This window comes from Lepus europaeus, chromosome 13 (genome assembly GCF_033115175.1).
Source record: "Lepus europaeus isolate LE1 chromosome 13, mLepTim1.pri, whole genome shotgun sequence".
Classification (NCBI taxonomy): domain Eukaryota; kingdom Metazoa; phylum Chordata; class Mammalia; order Lagomorpha; family Leporidae; genus Lepus; species Lepus europaeus.
Genome location: NC_084839.1, coordinates 46,907,756 through 46,925,068, shown reverse-complemented (window position 1 = coordinate 46,925,068; position 17,313 = coordinate 46,907,756). Strand labels below are relative to the sequence as shown.

The following is a 17,313-nucleotide window of genomic DNA, read 5'->3' as shown; positions in this document are numbered from 1 at the left end:
ACATCGCGCTGATCCGAAGCCAGGAGCCAGGTGCTTCTCCTGGTCTCCCATGTGGGTGCAGGGCCCAAGGACTTGGGCCATCCTCCACTGCCTTCCCGGGCCATAGCAGAGAGCTGGCCTGGAAGAGGGGCAACCGGGATTGAATCCGGTGCCCCAACTGGGACTAGAACCCGGTGTGCCAGCGCCGCAAGGCGGAGGATTAGCCTGTTAAGCCACGGCGCCGGTCTCAAAAATTATTAAGTTTGGTCTTTCTGCAATAATTTTTAGGTGAGAAATATGAGATGGAATGAGTTATTCAATTAACATTTTTAATAAGGTACTGGCAGGATAAGGCAAAATTAGGAAAATTAACCATAAACTAGAGCTGAAGAGAGAAGGGACCAAAGATTGCTGCAGTTACACAGTCCTGAAATTTAATGCGTTCTATACCCATTGGAGGATGTTAAAAATAGAGGAAAAGGGATGAAAATGAGAAATATCTCCCAAAAAAGTGATAAAACTTAGTTACACAAAGGAATAAGAAATGAAAAGTGTCAGATGACACACGTGTTGCATGTTCTAGCAATGGAGATAATGATGTTGTCAATAAAATAGTTTGTGGGAGAGAAATGGTTGTAATTTGCATCCTGTGAAGTTGAAAAGTCTGTAGGATATCCAGGCAGAAAAGCCAAAAAGACGAAGAAAGGAAGTTAGTGGCATGGAAGGGCACTGAGCATTACTCAGTGTGTGAATGCCAAATCCATGGAGCACTGTGCTTAGCATTAGAGAAGGGCAGAGTGCTGGGGCCTAGGTCTTGGTATGTGGTGGAAGTTACGGGATAGGAGAAGGGAAAAGCATATCAAGGAGAATAACCAAAGCAGCATCTTTAAAGTTAAGGTGGAAGAAATTGAACTAAAAAGTGATAATAATACAGCACTAGGTCATATTAAAATGACTCGTTCAATTATAGAACATAAGCTGAAGAGATCAAATCTGAAACCATTTATCAAAATTTATAATTTAAAATAATTCTTAAGAAATTGTATTTTGAAAAGCAACTGGAACTTCTCATTTTTTCTCCTTTTATTATTCAGTGGTATACTTCTCATCTATATTCAAAGTTCAGATTCTCATGTTTATGTGTTGTTTACATTTATCAGTTGGGATGGGGCAGAAATTCCCAGTACTCTCCAGAAATAAATAATTTGCAAGCAAAAAAAATTAAAATATTATTAAAACTAGACATAACAGTTCAGTTTTATCTAAAGTAAAGGAAAACTTGAAACAGAAAATGGAATTTCAAGGTTTTTTTCATAGCAATTTAATAGGAGCATAAACGGGGGTCCAGGCAAGACACATCTGTGAGGGAGTATTCTAACCTGCATATTGGTACATAATGCATGACCTTTGTTGTTGCTTAGGGATTGTCAGTATGTGTCAGTTTATGGCTCCCTTCATGAAACAAATAGATATTTGGAGGATTAGTCAAATACTGTAAGAAAAGAAATTTTCCAGTACAATATATTTCCTTGCTCAATATTTCTATGCTTTGAATAATATACTTTAATGAATTCTATAAAACTTATTGACATTTAAGAATTAATCAAATGTGTCTATAAGTTACATAGCTCAGCAATCAGTGTGAACTTAATTTAATAACTATATACTGTATTATCGTTTGAGATTTTCAGTGGTAGGATTAATTATTAACCTAGGTAAACTAAAAGAACAGAAAAAATTGCAGAAGTGAAATATATAGATGGATATATACTATCTATCTTGTATCATTAGGGAAGATCATTTTTTAAGAGTGACCATTCCATATAAATAATGCTTTCATTCAGTGCAATAAAACTTTTCATTTTCCTTTCACTATTTTGAAAGTAATACATACTTTCTACCTTGTTAACTTGAACTGCTATCATGAACTAACTTGTTTTTGATAATTCTAGGTCATCATTATGAACATTAGTGTACTCTGCTGTAGTACAGTAATTCTTTTAGGACTGTAGATGTATTTAAAGTTGTTTGTCCTCATGTTAAGCTACTATGCTTTCTAAGTTCCTATAGCTACCTTTTAAACTCATTTTGTAAATTTCTCTCCCTTACAAAGAGAGCGGTTGCTTGCTATCATCACCAGGGTGACTTCTTATAGAAACCACTTCCATGCTAGAGCAACTGTTGGCTCCTGATCTGGGATAGCCTGGAATGTCAAATATCAAAAAATAAAAATTCTGCCACAGTTAAAACTACAATATTCCATGTGCAAAGTGAATAAATGCTATGAAAACTTTAGGTAATAGTTATTCTAGCATTTAGATACTTTATCTCCTGATTCATATCTGTGTTCCAGAAAGTTAAGATTACAAGAGAAACACCTTCCAGATAAGTGTGATCTGTGTCTAGAGCCCAACTGTCTCCTCTATCGTAGCACATTATACTTAGCAGGTTGTCCATGATTGATTAATAAATAAGAAGTTATTACTATAATCATATTTGTATATAGGCATATGTATGATATGTATGTATAAGTATGCATATGTGTTTGTGTAATATTTCTGTATAAAAATGTTATCTATGAGACTACACTGTAAAGTGTTCAGATCTTTCCCCATGTCTCATAATTAATATGGATGCCAAGACTACTAAAACTGTATATATGAGCTCTATATTTAAAAATTACCCCTACGGGCTGGCGCCAAGGCTTACTAGACTAATCCTCTGCCTGCAGTGCCGGCACCCCGGGTTCTAGTCCTGGTTGGAGTGCCAGATTCTGTCCCAGTTGCCCCTCTTCCAGTCGAGCTCTTTGCTGTGGCCCAGGAGTGCAGCGGAGGATGGCCCAAGTGCTTGGGCCCTGCACCCACATGGGAGACCAGGAGGAAGCACCTGGCTTCTGGCTTCAGATAGGTGCAGCGCGCCGGCCGTGGCAGTCATTTGGGGGGTGAACCAACAGAAAAAGGAAGACCTTTCTCTCTGTCTCTCTCTCTCTCACTGTCTAACTCTGCCTGTCAAAAAAAAAAAAAAATTACCCCTACAGATTGAAATTACTTTCATTCCACTCCCAGGTCTTAGACTATGATCAGTACTGTTGCATTGTATCTTGCTGGGTCCCTGGAAATATCAGTTACTGAAAACTACCTGCTGGAACATGGTAGTGTTAATGAGAACAACATTACATATCACCATGACTCACTTTTGTTTTATCTTTTCTGCTTGTAAGCTGACACCAAGCTATAACATTTTAAAATGTTATCAGGTGGTACCACCCTACCTTTAGTGTTCTTACATATGTCAACCGAGACGTGATTGTCTGAACAGATTTTCTTTCCTCTTATTATCTCAATATGCTAAGAAAGTTTAACACCATAAATTTGAGAGTATTACCCACATCTGTGTTGAAAGTCTATTCTTACCTTCTTTTGAAAAAGTAAGAAGAGATTGAATGTTGAAAATGAACAGAAAAAAATGAAGATGGCTTGGTTGTGTATTGCATATAGATGGGCTTAAGATTTATGGAGACTTCCTTGTGAAAAAAATGCCTAAGATCAGTGTAAGTAAAATAATGCTGCTTAGTCATTGTCTTCAGTCTGGGTCATTTTCTGGGACAGCTACATGGTCTCACCTGATTTACAGGAAGTCTTATGGTATTACACAGTATGTTTTAGGACATGGAAGAGGGAAATTAATTGGTGTAGTTGTGAATTAACCTATGACTTTGGCACTAGTAACTAACCTGTGAGCTAACAGGCTCTGTCCTTCCTGGCTAACTGCACCGTTCATTGGCTGTTGCCCTGTTCCAGGTATTGTGCTTTATGTTTATTTATTACTATCTTTATTTTATAGATGAGGCAGCATAAGGCTTAGAATGATAAAATGCCATGCCCAAGATCACTCAGCCAAAAAATGTCAGAACACAGTTTAATTACCATGCTGAATTCCAGCCAAAATGTAAATATGACTGCATTTAAAAAGTCAAATTTATATAAAGATCATTGACTTAATATCAAACCACTTACCTTGATTAGTTATAAAAATGACATGACAGTGAAGTGTATTTATTGCCAACAAATAGTTCATTAAAAGCAAAGTTCCTATTTCCCCTTTCTCCTCCAAGGATTTTTTTTTTTTTTTTTTTTTTTTTTTGGCTTGGAGGGCTAGGCAGGAAGAGTTGAAAGCAATTCATACTATAATAGTTCTGGATTAATATTTATAAATTTATATTTAGTATATTTTTCTTATCAGTATTTGCTAAAATACATACTAATTAGTTTTGATTGAAATGTTTTCAACTTAAGTTTGCTGTTGTGCTTGTTAATTCACATGAACCAAAGAAAAGGAAAAGTCCTTGATTCCAGACCATTTTGTGTGGCTTGGGACCCCAGGATCTACTTATGCCCACATATGTGCATTTAAGTCTCTGGCTCCTGTCTTCCAGAGCAGTATATTCTTTTCAGCCCAATACCTGGCCTGACTCTCCAAATCGGAGCATAAGATACAGACTACAGATTCTTTTGTTTCTTCGAAGATTCAGTTTAGATCACTTTGTTAAAAAAGGGCAAGGTCATTCCGTTTCTACTTGACGTACTCTTAGCAAGTAGACTGTGCTTCATGGACAATGGAGAGACTAGTAAAGAAAGTGAAAAGTGACAGAGTTTTTACATATTTTTTCCTGTTGTTTTTGGTTTCATACACTTAAGATAGGGGAGATAATGTAATATTCAGTTGGCTGAGAGACCAACTTCTCTGTTTTTTAATATCATTTATGTAGGCTGATGAATCAGTTCCTGGGAGTTAGAATAGGCTGAGATAAATCAGCAAGGCTGTACTTGAACTCACTTTATGTAAAAACCAAATCGGATTTTTATTTTAGTCATCTACTATTATTGTAATATTAGCAAGTTAAGTGCTGCTACTAGTTGTGCTAACCTTTTGCATGTCTAATGTTCTAGTGGGAGATAGTTGTGAGAGTCATTTTGCTGTAAATGTTGCTTGATAATTTGAGAATTGAAAATATTGAGAATTAAATCCCAGAAACTTATCCTTTTTTCTATTGTGTGCTTTTTTTTTTTCTTTTCTTTTTTTTTTTGACAGGCAGAGTGGACAGTGAGAGAGAGAGACAGAGAGAAAGGTCTTCCTTTTTGCCGTTGGTTCACCCTGCAATGGCCGCCGCGGCTAGTGCGCTGCGGCGGCCGGCGCATCACGCTGATCCGAAGCCAGGAGCCAGGTGCTTCTCCTGATCTCCCATGGGGTGCAGGGCCCAGGCACTTGAGCCATCCTCCACTGCACTCCCGGGCCACAGCAGAGAGCTGGCCTGGAAGAGGAGCAACTGGGACAGAATCTGGCCCCCTGAGAGGGACTAGAATCCGGTGTGCCGGCGCCACAAAGCAGAGGATTAGCCTATTGAGCCGTGGCACCGGCTATTGTGTGCTTTTTCTAAAAAAAAAAAAAAAAAAATTAACTCAGGGCTGGTGCTGTAGCGTAGTGGGTAAAGCTGCTGCCTGCAGGGCCGGCATCCCATATGGTGCCACATGGTCCCAGCTGCTCCACTTCTGATCCAGCTCTTTGTGAAGTCAGGAGAAGATGGCCCAAGTACTTGGTGCCTGAACCCATGTGGGAGACCTGGAAGAAGCTCTTGGCTCCTAGATTCAGATTGGCTCAGCTCCAGCTGGTGAGGCCATTTGGGGAGTGAACCAGTGGTTGGAAGACCTCTCTCTCTCTCTCTCTCTCTCTCTCTCTCTCTGTGCCTCTGCCTCTGCCTCTCTGTAACTCTGCCTTTCAAATAAATAAATAAATAAATAAATATTAAAAAATTTAATTTAATATTACCTAAAGTCATCCAAAAAAAGCCATTCCTTTTCCTATGGAAAACTATTCTATTTGATATCTGCTAATTCCTTCCCTGTGGTAAAATTATTTCTATTTCACAAAGTCAGTGTAATATCCTTGGTGACATACTGTAGGTTATTAGCTTAAAGAGTAAGATATGTGGTGTCTTCCACATCTTAGGGGAGATACTTGGCAAGATCCACTTAATTGAAATTTTATTTTCTTACTTCTGCATTTGACTTTATATCGACATATAACAAATGTGTCTCTTGAAATTCATTTGACCTATATCTGTATTCAATTTTCTTGGCTAATCAAGAAAAAAAAAATCTTGTATGCTAATTTTTGTGTCTTTCTAAATTTTAAAGTTTAGTAACATCAGAAATGAATCCACCAAAGGTCTCCACAGGATAACTGAAAGGAGCTTGGATAACAAATCTGGTTAAAAAGAAAAGTCCAAATAAATTCAGAAAATACTTATTATTTTTTACTTACGTTAATTCACCCAGATATCAGGTACATTATAATTATAAATTCATTTAACTAATTGCATATGTAAGACATATAATAAACATGATGATAGTTTTTCCTAAATTGAATTTGAAACAAAAATTTTTTGAGGGTTTCCTAAGAGTATATACATGTTTCCTGAGGTAACAAGTAGAGGTAGCACTGCATGTTACAGGATTTTTTTCTTATGGAATGCCTTTTTAAAAAAAGGTTTATTTAGGGGAGGCCAGCTCTGTGGCACAGCAAGTTAAAGCCCTGGCCTGAAGCGCCAACATCCCATATGGGCGCTGGTTCTAGTCCCGGATGCTCCTCTTCCAATCCAGCTCTCTGCTGTGGCCTGGGAAAGCAGTGTAAGATGGCCCAAGTGCTTGGGCCCCTGCACCCATGTGGGAGACCAGGAAGAAGCTCCTGGCTCCTGGCTTCGGATCAGTGCAGCTCCGACCATTGCGGCCATCTGGGGTGCGAACCAGCAAATGGAAGACTTCTCTCTCTGTCTCTGCCTCTCTCTGTAACTCTTTCAAATAAATAAAATAAATTTTTTAAAAAAGATTTATTTAGGGGCTGGTGCTGTGACATAGTGGGTAAAGCTGCCGCCTGCAGTGCTGTTATCCCACATGGGCACCGGTTTGAGTCCCGGCTACTCCACTTCAATCAAGCTCTCTGCTATGGCCTGGGAAAGCAGTAGAAGATGGCCCAAGTCCTTGGGCCCCTGTCCCCTTGTGGGAGACCCAGAAGAAGCTCCTGGCTGCTGGCCTCGGATAGTCGCAGTTCTGGCTGTTGCAGCCAAATAGGGAGTGAACCAAAGGATGGAAGACCTCTTTCTCTCTCTCTCTCTCTGCCTCTCTGTCTCTCTCTGAATAACTCTGCCTTTCAAATAAATAAATCTTTAAAAAAAACACATTTATTTATTTATTTGAAAGGCAGAGTTCCAGAGGGAGGGAAAGACAGAGAGATTTTCTGTATGTTGGTTCATTTCCCAAATGGTTACAATGGTCTAGGCTGGTCCAGACCAAAGCCAGGAGCCCAGAACTCCATCCAGGTCTCCCATGTGGGTAGCAGGAGCCCGAGATCTCGAGCCATCTCCTGCTACTTTCTAAGGCATGTTAGCAAGGTGCTGGGTAAAAAGTGAAGCAGCTGGTGCTCATATGGTATGCTGGTATCACAGGAGGCAGCTTAACCTGGTGCACCACAATGTAGGCCCCAGAACAGGATATTAAATAGGAAACTATGTCATGATTCGAACATTAAATGGCAAACTATGTAATGATTCAAACAATTACTAACCAAACACTCAGGGAAATTAATTTAAACCTTGTAAGGTACATTTTCTTCATGTATACTTCTTAATCAGCAAAATGCATATTCCATCAATTCTTAATAGTCAGTAGTGAATGATCTTGACATAAGGCCTGTGAGCTTTACTGTAGTGTGTTTGGGGGTTTGTAATATTTAGAAATAATGAAACCATTGTAAAAATCTTGATTCTGGAGGCTGGATTTGTGGCGTAGTGGATAAAGACACAGCCTGAGATGCTAGCATCCCTTATGGGTGCTGGTTCAAGTTCAGGCTGCTCCACTTCTGACCTTATTCCCTGGTATTATGCCTAGGAAAGCAGTGGAGGATGGTCCAAGCCCTTAGGCTCTTGTATCCATGTGGGAGACCCAGAAGAAGCTACTGGCTCCTGGATTGGACTGGCCCAACTCTAGCCACTGTAGCCATTTCAGAAGTGAGCCAGTGGATGGAATACCTCTTTTGCTCTGTCTCACTCTCCCTCCCTATAACTCTGCCTTTCAAATAAATACATAAATAAATCTTTTTTTAAAAAAATATTGATTGTAAAACATTTTGTTTAGTTTTTTTAAAATTTTATTTAATGAACATAAATTTCCAAAGTACAGCTTATGGATTACAAAAGCTTCCCCCCCCATAACTTCCCTCCCACCCACAACACTCCCCTCTCCCACTCCCTCTCCCCTTCCATTCACATCAAGATTAATTTTCAATTATCTTTATGTACAGAAGATCAATTTAGCATATATTAAGTAAAGATTTCAACAGTTTGCACCCACAGAGAAACACAAAGTGTAAAATACTATTTGAGCACTAGTTATAGCATTAATTAAACACCTAAGAATAATTGTGTATTAATTACAGCGTTCAACCAATAGTTTTAAGTAGAACATAAAAAAATACTAAAAGGGTAAAGTGTTAAGTTCTTTATTTTGTTTGTTATATAGTTATTTTTTATTTAATAAATGTGAATTTACGAAGTACAACTTTTGTATTGTTGTGGCTTCCCCCCCACAACCTCCCTCCCTCCCACGGCCCTCCCTTCTCCCACTCCCTCTCCGATCCCATCCTTCATCAAGCTTCATTTTCAATTACCTTCATATACTGAAGATCAACTTAGTATATACTAAGCAAGGATTTCAACAGGCTGCACTCACACAACCGCACAAGGTATAGGGTACTGTTCGACTAGTAGTGTTGTTTTTAAGTTTCATAGTAAAACACATTAAGGACAGAAATCCTACATGGGGAGCATGTACCCAGTGATTCCCGTTGTTGATTTACCAATTGGCACTCTTATTTATGACGTCAGCAATCACCCGAGACTCTTGCTATGAGCTGTCTAGGCTATGGAAGCCCCTTGAGTTCACCGACTCTGAACTTGTTTAGTCAAGGCCGTATCACAGTGGAGGTTCCTTCCTCCCTTCGGAGAAAGACGCCTCTCTCCTTGATGGCCTGCTCCTTCTGCTGGGATGTTGTTCACCAGGATCTTTCATTTAGATTGTTTTTTGCCACCGTGTCATGGCTTTCCATGCCTGTGAGACTCTCGTGGACCTTTTAGCGAGATCCGAATGTCCCAAGGGTTGATTCTGAGGCAGGAGTGCTGTTTTGGGCATTTGCCATTCTATGAGTCTGCTGTGTGTCCTGCTTCCCCTGCAGGATCATTCTCTCCCTTTTAATTCTATCCTTCATTATTTGCTTACACTGGTCTTATTTGTGAAATCTCTTCAAAACATACCTATCTTTTTGATCGGTTGTGTATTTATACTTATCACTTTACCAAGTGCGCTGGCATTAGTACCTGCCTTCTTGGTAAGATTGTGTTGAAATATTAATTGTAAAACATTTTGTTTAGTTTAAAAAAAAAAAAAAACATGTTCTTTCCCTCTCCCTTGCTATATGCAGAATGAACATTACTTCTCAGTATTCTTTGATTCTAGGTAGTATAGTTGTCTACTGGCTTGATCATGCCCATCCAAATAAGGGAAGACCCCAATCCCTGCCTAATACTCCAAGAGTTTTTCTGGAGGGGTATGTTTCCAAGCTCAAAAACAATTTTTCTTTTTTTTTTAAAGTTTACTTATTTATTGGAAAGGCATAGTTACAGAAAAAGAGAGAGAGAGAGAGAGAGAAAAGAGAAAAGAGAAAAGAGATCTTCCATTCACTGGTTCATTCCCCAAATGGCTGTAATGGCCGGAACTGGGCCAGGCCAAAGCCAGGAGCCAGGAGCTTCTTCTGGGTCCCCAACATGGGTGCAGGAGCTCAAGGACTTGGGACATTTTCATCTGCTTTCCCAGGAACATTAGCAAGGAGCTGGATGTAAAGTGGAGCAGTTGGGACTTGAACTGGCACCCATATGGGATGGCAGCACTACAGATGATGGCTTAACCCACTATGCCACAGTGTTGGTCCTTCAAAAATGATTCCATCATCTGCAGTCTTGCTTGATATCTACCCTGTTATTTATCTTTTCTTTCATATTCTGTTTCTGCACATCTTATGCCAGTAAAACATTTTGGAGAAGAAATATCAATGTTGCCAATGTCCAATCCATACCAGTGGTGTATCTGGATGTCCTCCTAGAGCTAGCTGCCTCTGGCCCCCAGAGTGACACTGCCTTGTAACAGTTCCTTCCTTATCAACTCTGAGGGCTAGACATTTGGACTGTCTTCCACTGCTTTCCCAGGCACATTAGCAGGGTGCTGGATCAGAAGTGGAGGAGCTGTGATTTGAATCAGTGTCTGTATGGGATGCCAGCACTACAGGCAGAATCTTAACCCACTACACCACAGCACTAGCCCCATCCATGAGCTTTTAGAAGAGCTCTCGTATTGTCTGCATTGGCAACAAGCAGTCAAAAGTCCCAGTTTTAGGACATGGCCATATGCGATATAGAAGATGCTTTAGGGAAGGTGCCTTGGGGTTAACAACTCATTAAGACTCCAAATTTAAAAGGTGCTGAAACTTGAAAACAATTTGCCATTGCTGGTCAGTGGTGCAGATGGCTGAAGTCAGAATTATAAGAGACGATTCTAGTTGAGACTTGTCAGATAAATACATATTCACTAAGAAAGGAGTTACCTTCATATGACTTTTACACTTTCCATTATAGCTGTGCTGCATTTATACAAAGATGTCATGTAAAATAATATGGTATTTTCTAAAGGTATTCAATAACAAACCATGAAATTAATCTAAATTCTATAAAGGAGAACTCTTTTGCATGTGAAATAAAATTTAAATTTTAATGCAGGCTTGTGTATTCATGTTATATTAATCCAAACAATGCTTGATCATAATGTGTTGGTGAACTTGCCCCACGAATCTGTTCTATCAAACAAAACACCAGATGCAATGCCTAGAATGGTGACTCGATAAAATGAAACTCATTGGATAGAAAATAAAATGGAGTGCTCTAAATAAATGTCATTAGCAGCAGAATGATGGAAAAATTACTCTGATAATATTTCAGACCCTCACTCAGTTGATATTTTAAAGATATATATTTGATGATGATAATAGAAGTTAGAGAAAACACTTGAGAGAAAATTTGCTCCAGTATCTAGAAAGCATTTTCTATCGACTTGGTTCACAATGTTCTTGAGGTATCATTTACAAATACCAAGGGGAACACTAGTAATAAACAGCATGTGGTGTGCCCCAAGTGCAGGAAGAAGTACCAGTGGGCTTGGGAAGGAAAGAGTGGCAAAGGAAAACTGCTTTTCCAAATACTGACCTGAGAAAGAGAATATCTACTTAATAGTATGATTTTGTGTCTGAAGTTTTGTATTGCATGTTTTCATGGTCAAAGTATCATGATTTAATAAAAAATTATCCATTTTATGTGCTCCAAGAACATATGCTCAGAAGTCCAGTGTAGTCTTAGAACCAGTTCAGGTAAAAAAAATAATCAATTAACTCAGTGGAAGTTCTCCAACCAATTGAATTACTAAATTGATTGACTAAGTGACTGAATTAGGTCAGGATTTTAGTCAAAAACGGTAGACTTTTCACTGAGTGTGAACAGGAAAACCCCTAGTTGGCAAAAGAGACTGAAATTAGGATAGCATTTCTTAGTGTCAACAAACAGGAAGGCCATCTTAAAACGGTTTTATCCTCAAGTTACAGCGGCACTGTCTTTTCCCACAGTCTTTCAGTGGACTGCCCCAGACATGCTACAGTGAGATTCTGAAAAAGTCTGTTGAAACCTGGGTAAAATGAGGCCATTAGATTCTTCACAGAGTTTGGATCAAAATACTATGAGGATGTCCCAAACTGGCCATTTCCTCTTCATTCTGTGCACAGATTTTCCTATTTCTAAAGGCATAGATTTCACAAGAGTGTCTCAAAAAGAAAAGACTGAAAGGGATACACAAGCTTATTATGCCTCTGTGGGCTGTTGTATAGTTCCTGCTTACTCAGTAGCAAAGTACTAGTGGAATGAGAACCATGGTGATTTGCCTTCTGCCCTGTTCTCCATGAATGGCCATGCATTTATTTAGAACTTACTTTTCTCTAAAACAAGCTTTTATTTCAGTCACATTTGGTACTTCATATTCTTTAATAGCTGGTATCCAATAATGGTTTGATGATCTTACCTGTAATTTTAAAATAAATGAATAGGTTATAGCAGTTTTTTTAAACAGGTTTTTTTTTTTTTTTTTATTAGCTATTTAATGAGATTCTCCTACAAAATTCAGAACACCAGTTTGTGAGGGTAAATTTTGTTCATTAGTGCAAAAACAGATTGCAGGCAGCCCTGGAGCTGAGGCACAACCTTCATTTTCGGCAGTATTTGCGAATCCACAGCTTTCTGATCAACCTTGTTCTGCTCTGTTATCTCGTGTTTCTCTTTCTCCGTGTCGAAGATCTCACCCTCCTGATGTCTGGGCTTCTGCAGCTGCTGCATCTTGAAAGAAGCATCAGTGAGGTGCGTTGGGATCTTCACACCACTGATGTCAATTTTCGTGGAGGTGGTGATGACAAATTTCTGGTGTGTTCTACACAGAGGAACCGATTGAGGGAAAGAGGTCCAGTCACAAGCAGCAAACCACTGCTCAGCTGCTTCAGGAAAACCACCCTCTTGCCCCTGTGGCGCCCTGTGAGGATGACGAGGATGGTCCCCGGGGTGATGCTGGCCTGCAGTTTCCTCACGTGCTGACTGACGGGCTTTTTGCCATGGCTCAACAGCTTCCAAGGGACATCTTCGGTGGGATAGTATCGAGGCATTTTGCAAAGCTTAACCACCCTGGTGCCACCATTCTTGTCACCACCAACTGGTTTTGTGACAGAAGCAAGAACCCTCTCTTCTTTTCAATCCTGAATTTGGGAGCTGGGTACTTCCTCTTGGACAGGGCTTTCCTGGAATACCTGGCAGTCTGGGAGTGTCTGCCCGTCCCTTCACCAGGGCAGGGTTTCGGCTGCGGTGGGGCCTCCCCTTCTTGGGCCTTTCATCCTTGAGGTTCTTCTTTTCAGCTTTGCTGCTGGCATTATCTGCCTTCTTGGCCGGAGGTTTCTTAGTGTCCGGCTTTGGAGCTGGAGCTTTTTCACCCGCCACCTTGCAAGATGGGAAAGAGAACTAAGGGCCTGGCTTCCAGCCTATAAGCAATCACAGGAAAATTAAACATAGTTTCTTATTTCTTCTCTATGGTATAAAGTTTACCAGACATTTCAAGCCTGACCTCAGATCCTAACTGCTCTAGGCCAAGTTGACCTTTCTCTTCTTTGAAACCTTTTAGTACTTGCATATCCTTGCCATTTGGTACTCAAATTGTATAATAATGATATTATTATTATTATTATAGCCATCACTGAACAGTTAGTGTGTGCTTGGCACCACCTGAAGCACATTGTATGTTATTCATTTTTTTATATTTTATTTGTTTGAGAAGTAGAGTTACAGAGAGAGGAAGAGACAGAGAGAAAGATCTTCCATGCACTAGTTTACTCCCCAAATGGCCACAATAGCCAGAGCTGGGCCCACCTGAAGCCAGGAGCCAGGAGGTTCTTCTGTGTGTCCCTCATGGGTGCAGGGACCCAAGCATTTGGACCATCTTCTACTTTTTTTTGCAGCCATAAGCAGAGAGCTGGATCAGAAGAGGAATAGCTGGAGCATGGGGCAGAGCCCATATGGGATGCTGCCCCAACACAGGTGGAGGCTTAGCCTACTAAGCCACAGTGCCAGCCCCTCGTTTCTTCTTCTTTTTTTAAAGATTTGTTTATTTATTTATTTGTAGGCAGAGTTAGAGAGAGGGAGAGACAAAGAGAGTGCTTTTACATCTCCTGGATCACTCCCCAGCTGGCTGCAAGGCCAGCACTGGCCTAGGCTGAAGCTGGAGCCAGGAGCTTCTTCTGGGTCTCCTATACGTGGGTCATCTCCCAGTGCTTTTCCCAGGCTGTTAGCAGGAAGCTGGATCAGAAGTGGAGCTGCAGGGAATCAAACCGGCAGCCATATGGAATGCCAGTACTGTGGGCAATGGCTTTACCCACTGCACCACAATGCTGGGCCTGTGTTACCATTTCTAATTCTCGTCAACTAGTGAAGTAGATACAATTATCATTATATATCTGTACAATTTAGTATGAGAAAATTGAGGTTCCAGTAGGGTAAGCATCTTGCCCACCATTGCATAACTAGGAAGGAACAAAACAAGAATAGCTTACCTACCTTCTTAGTACTTACCTACCCTCTTAGCTATATTGCCCTTTTCTTGGGGACTAGCCTCTGATATTTTTTCATAAATGCCTGCTTGTCTTCCTGATTAGATATTTAGTTTAATTCACAGTTTATCTGCACAGTGCACTTGACTGAGCTATTCACAGCATAGGACACAAGTGCAAATTGGCTTATTAATTATGTATATTCTTTGCTAATATTCTATCCTTTTTACTTTTTTGATGGTTCCTAAAGTTTAGATTCTGAAAGAATAGTATGCTTGAGTTCAAGAGCTGAAGTATATTGGTGGTGTTAGTTTTATGCTGGAGTAACTGTAATGACAAAATGATTCATGGTTTAATTGCTGAATTTTTGACATGATAGGAATAGCTTGAGTTAACGTATTTCAGTGTTGCCCGTAAAGGAATCTTCTAGTTTATCATTATGCTACTGGCCAAATGCAAATGCTTTTTTTTTTCCTAACTGTGCTATTTGTTTATATAGATGAGTCAAATCTAGCTGATTTTGTGATATGGCATAAATTTATACTTGTTGAAAGCACTGGTCGTCTAACACAATAAGTCTTTCTTCAAGTCTGTGTTTCTGTTATTGATTAGGAGCCAAAAATACTCAAACAGCATGTTAGAGGCAAATAGTATTGCCAATCAATTTAAAAGTCTACTGGTTTCCACAATAACATTTGCGCTTTGTGAAATTGCTAGATTTTTAATTTCTTTTTTCCATAGCTAGTGGAAAATTAAACTAAAATTACTCTAAACTCATGAGGTGGGTGTGGATCATTGGAATAAGCTGCCACTTAGCACCTGCATGTGCTATATCTGAGCACCAGGGATCAAGTCTCACCTTTGCTTCTGATCCAGCTTCCTGCTAACATGCATCCTGAGAGGCGAGAGATGATAGTTCAAGTACTTGAATCCCTGCTACCCATGAGGGAGACCTGGATGGCATTTCTGGCTCTTGGCTTTGGTCCGGCCCAGCCCTGGCTGTTGTGGGCATTTGTAGGTGTATGTTTGTGGCAGAGAGTATGAAGCAGCTAGTGAAGACCACACACTGTCTCTCCGTGCTCCTCCCTATGTTGCCTTGCCTTTCAGGAAAAAAAAAAAAAAAAAAAAAAACACAACCACCACCAACCAACAACAACCAAAATCTTTCTTCTTTCTTCTTCTTCTTTTTTTTTTTTTAAGATTTATTTATTTTGAAGGCAGAGTTATAGACAGGAAAAGAAGGAGATGGAGAGGCAGAGACAGAGAGAGAAATATTCCATCTGCTGGTTCACTCCAGAAATGGGCACAATGGCTAGAACTGGGAAAATCTGAAGCCAGGAGCCAGATTTTTCTGGGTCTCCCTTGTGTCTACAGGGACCCAAGCACTGGGGACATCTTCCTCTGCTTTCTGAGGCACGTTAGCAGGGAGTTGGATTAGAAGCAGAGCGGATGGGACTCGAACTAGCACCCATGTGGGATGTGCCACATGCAGCAGGTTTACCTACTTCATCACAATGCTGCCCCCACAAAACTTTGTTCTTTATAAAAAGTAAATGAATCCTAAAATGAAACTCATTACCTTGGATTCAAAACATAGTCTCTTTCTTTGTTTTCTCCCTGTACTAACTGGGTTACTGTCCATCCAAGCCAGCCACCTGGGAACCATCTTCAATATTTACCATTTGTTTTCTCTGGGTATATGGAGTCACAATTTTCTGCCCTTTCCACTCTCCCAGCGTCTCCTCTCTCCCCTATGCCACTGCTTCCGCTGAGATGTGTCATTACTCATCTGAGCTACTGCAGTGACCTCTCAACTGACCTCACTCTGACCCCTGTTTGCCTCCATTCTGTTTTCTATACTTGGTAAAACTCAAATATGTTACAGTGCTCTCATTTAAAACGTCACTCCCATGGCCTAAGGGTGACAGCGACTTCATGGCAGAGCAGAAGCAGAAATTGGCATCTTTTATTTGACTTCTGCTTATTTGAATCACTTGCCATGCCTTCCGTTGTGGTCCCACTTCTAGGTCCTCCATCCTCCCACATGACTTGACAGGTCTTTCTTTACCACTACCTTTCTGTGGAATCCTCTCTGGTTTTTATCTCTGCCATGCTCTCTAAAAGAATGTCCTTCCCTGCATCTATCTTTATCCTCATAGACAACATCCCCTAGAATCCACTGCTGTTCTCCGAGTGTCATTCTACCTTCTGTATACTTTTCTTAAGTCTTTTAATACAAGCCATTATAATTAGTTATTTACCTACTATTTTACCTTCTCTACTAATCAACATATTTCAAAGATAGTGGTCTGTATCTTATTGTTTCTCTTCTACCTGAGATAGTTCTGGTAAAAGAAAAAAAAATTCAGTCAACACTGAACACCTGGATAGGTTGATGTGTGAATGGATGTGTCTATTTCTTCTTTACATGCTAGTATTTTCCCTACATATAAAACAACTACATATTTTTACCACAAACATTCAAACAAAACAGCAAAACTTCCTAAAACAGCATAATAATCTCACATACCCAGCTATGATTCCTGTTCTTCTCAATGCACACATTTCTTAAGGACAATCTTGAGTATTATGTTTCTATGTATACAATTCTATGTATTTTACATAGAATTACTATGTTTCTATAGTATACAATTCTGTGTATTTTACATAGAATTGAGGTGCTAATTATGCTTTTATGTTCACTTTTATCTGAAGTATTAAATAATTTATTGTATTGTAGTCATTATTATAAATTATAATGCCTATCGCATTGGCATCATAATAGTTTAATTAAAACACATATATAAAATTTGGCAAATAAGAGCAAATTTCTTTTGCTGTAATCAGTAGAAAAGCTAATTAGATTCAAGCATGTATTTTAAAATGTTTCAAAACATCGTAATTTCTGAATTAATGAGAGTAAAATATTTTTGGCTAATTTTTTGAGCTAAAATAGAAATATTTTTACACATCTATTCTTTGAGATTACAGATAAATCTGAGATGTGGCATACTTTCTAAACTACATTGCAGTCATTGTCTTCATTTT

The 17,313-nt window shown here is 39.5% G+C and overlaps 1 protein-coding gene and 1 pseudogene across 5 annotated transcripts in view; one reads left to right on the top strand and one right to left on the bottom strand.

Moving 5' to 3' along the window:
• NRXN1 (neurexin 1) overlaps nt 1-17,313 on the top strand; it is a 1,232,227-nt gene that overhangs the window by 390,720 nt on the left and 824,194 nt on the right. The window lies entirely within an intron of this gene.
• On the bottom strand, nt 12,302-16,465 carry LOC133772955 (large ribosomal subunit protein eL6-like; annotated as a pseudogene).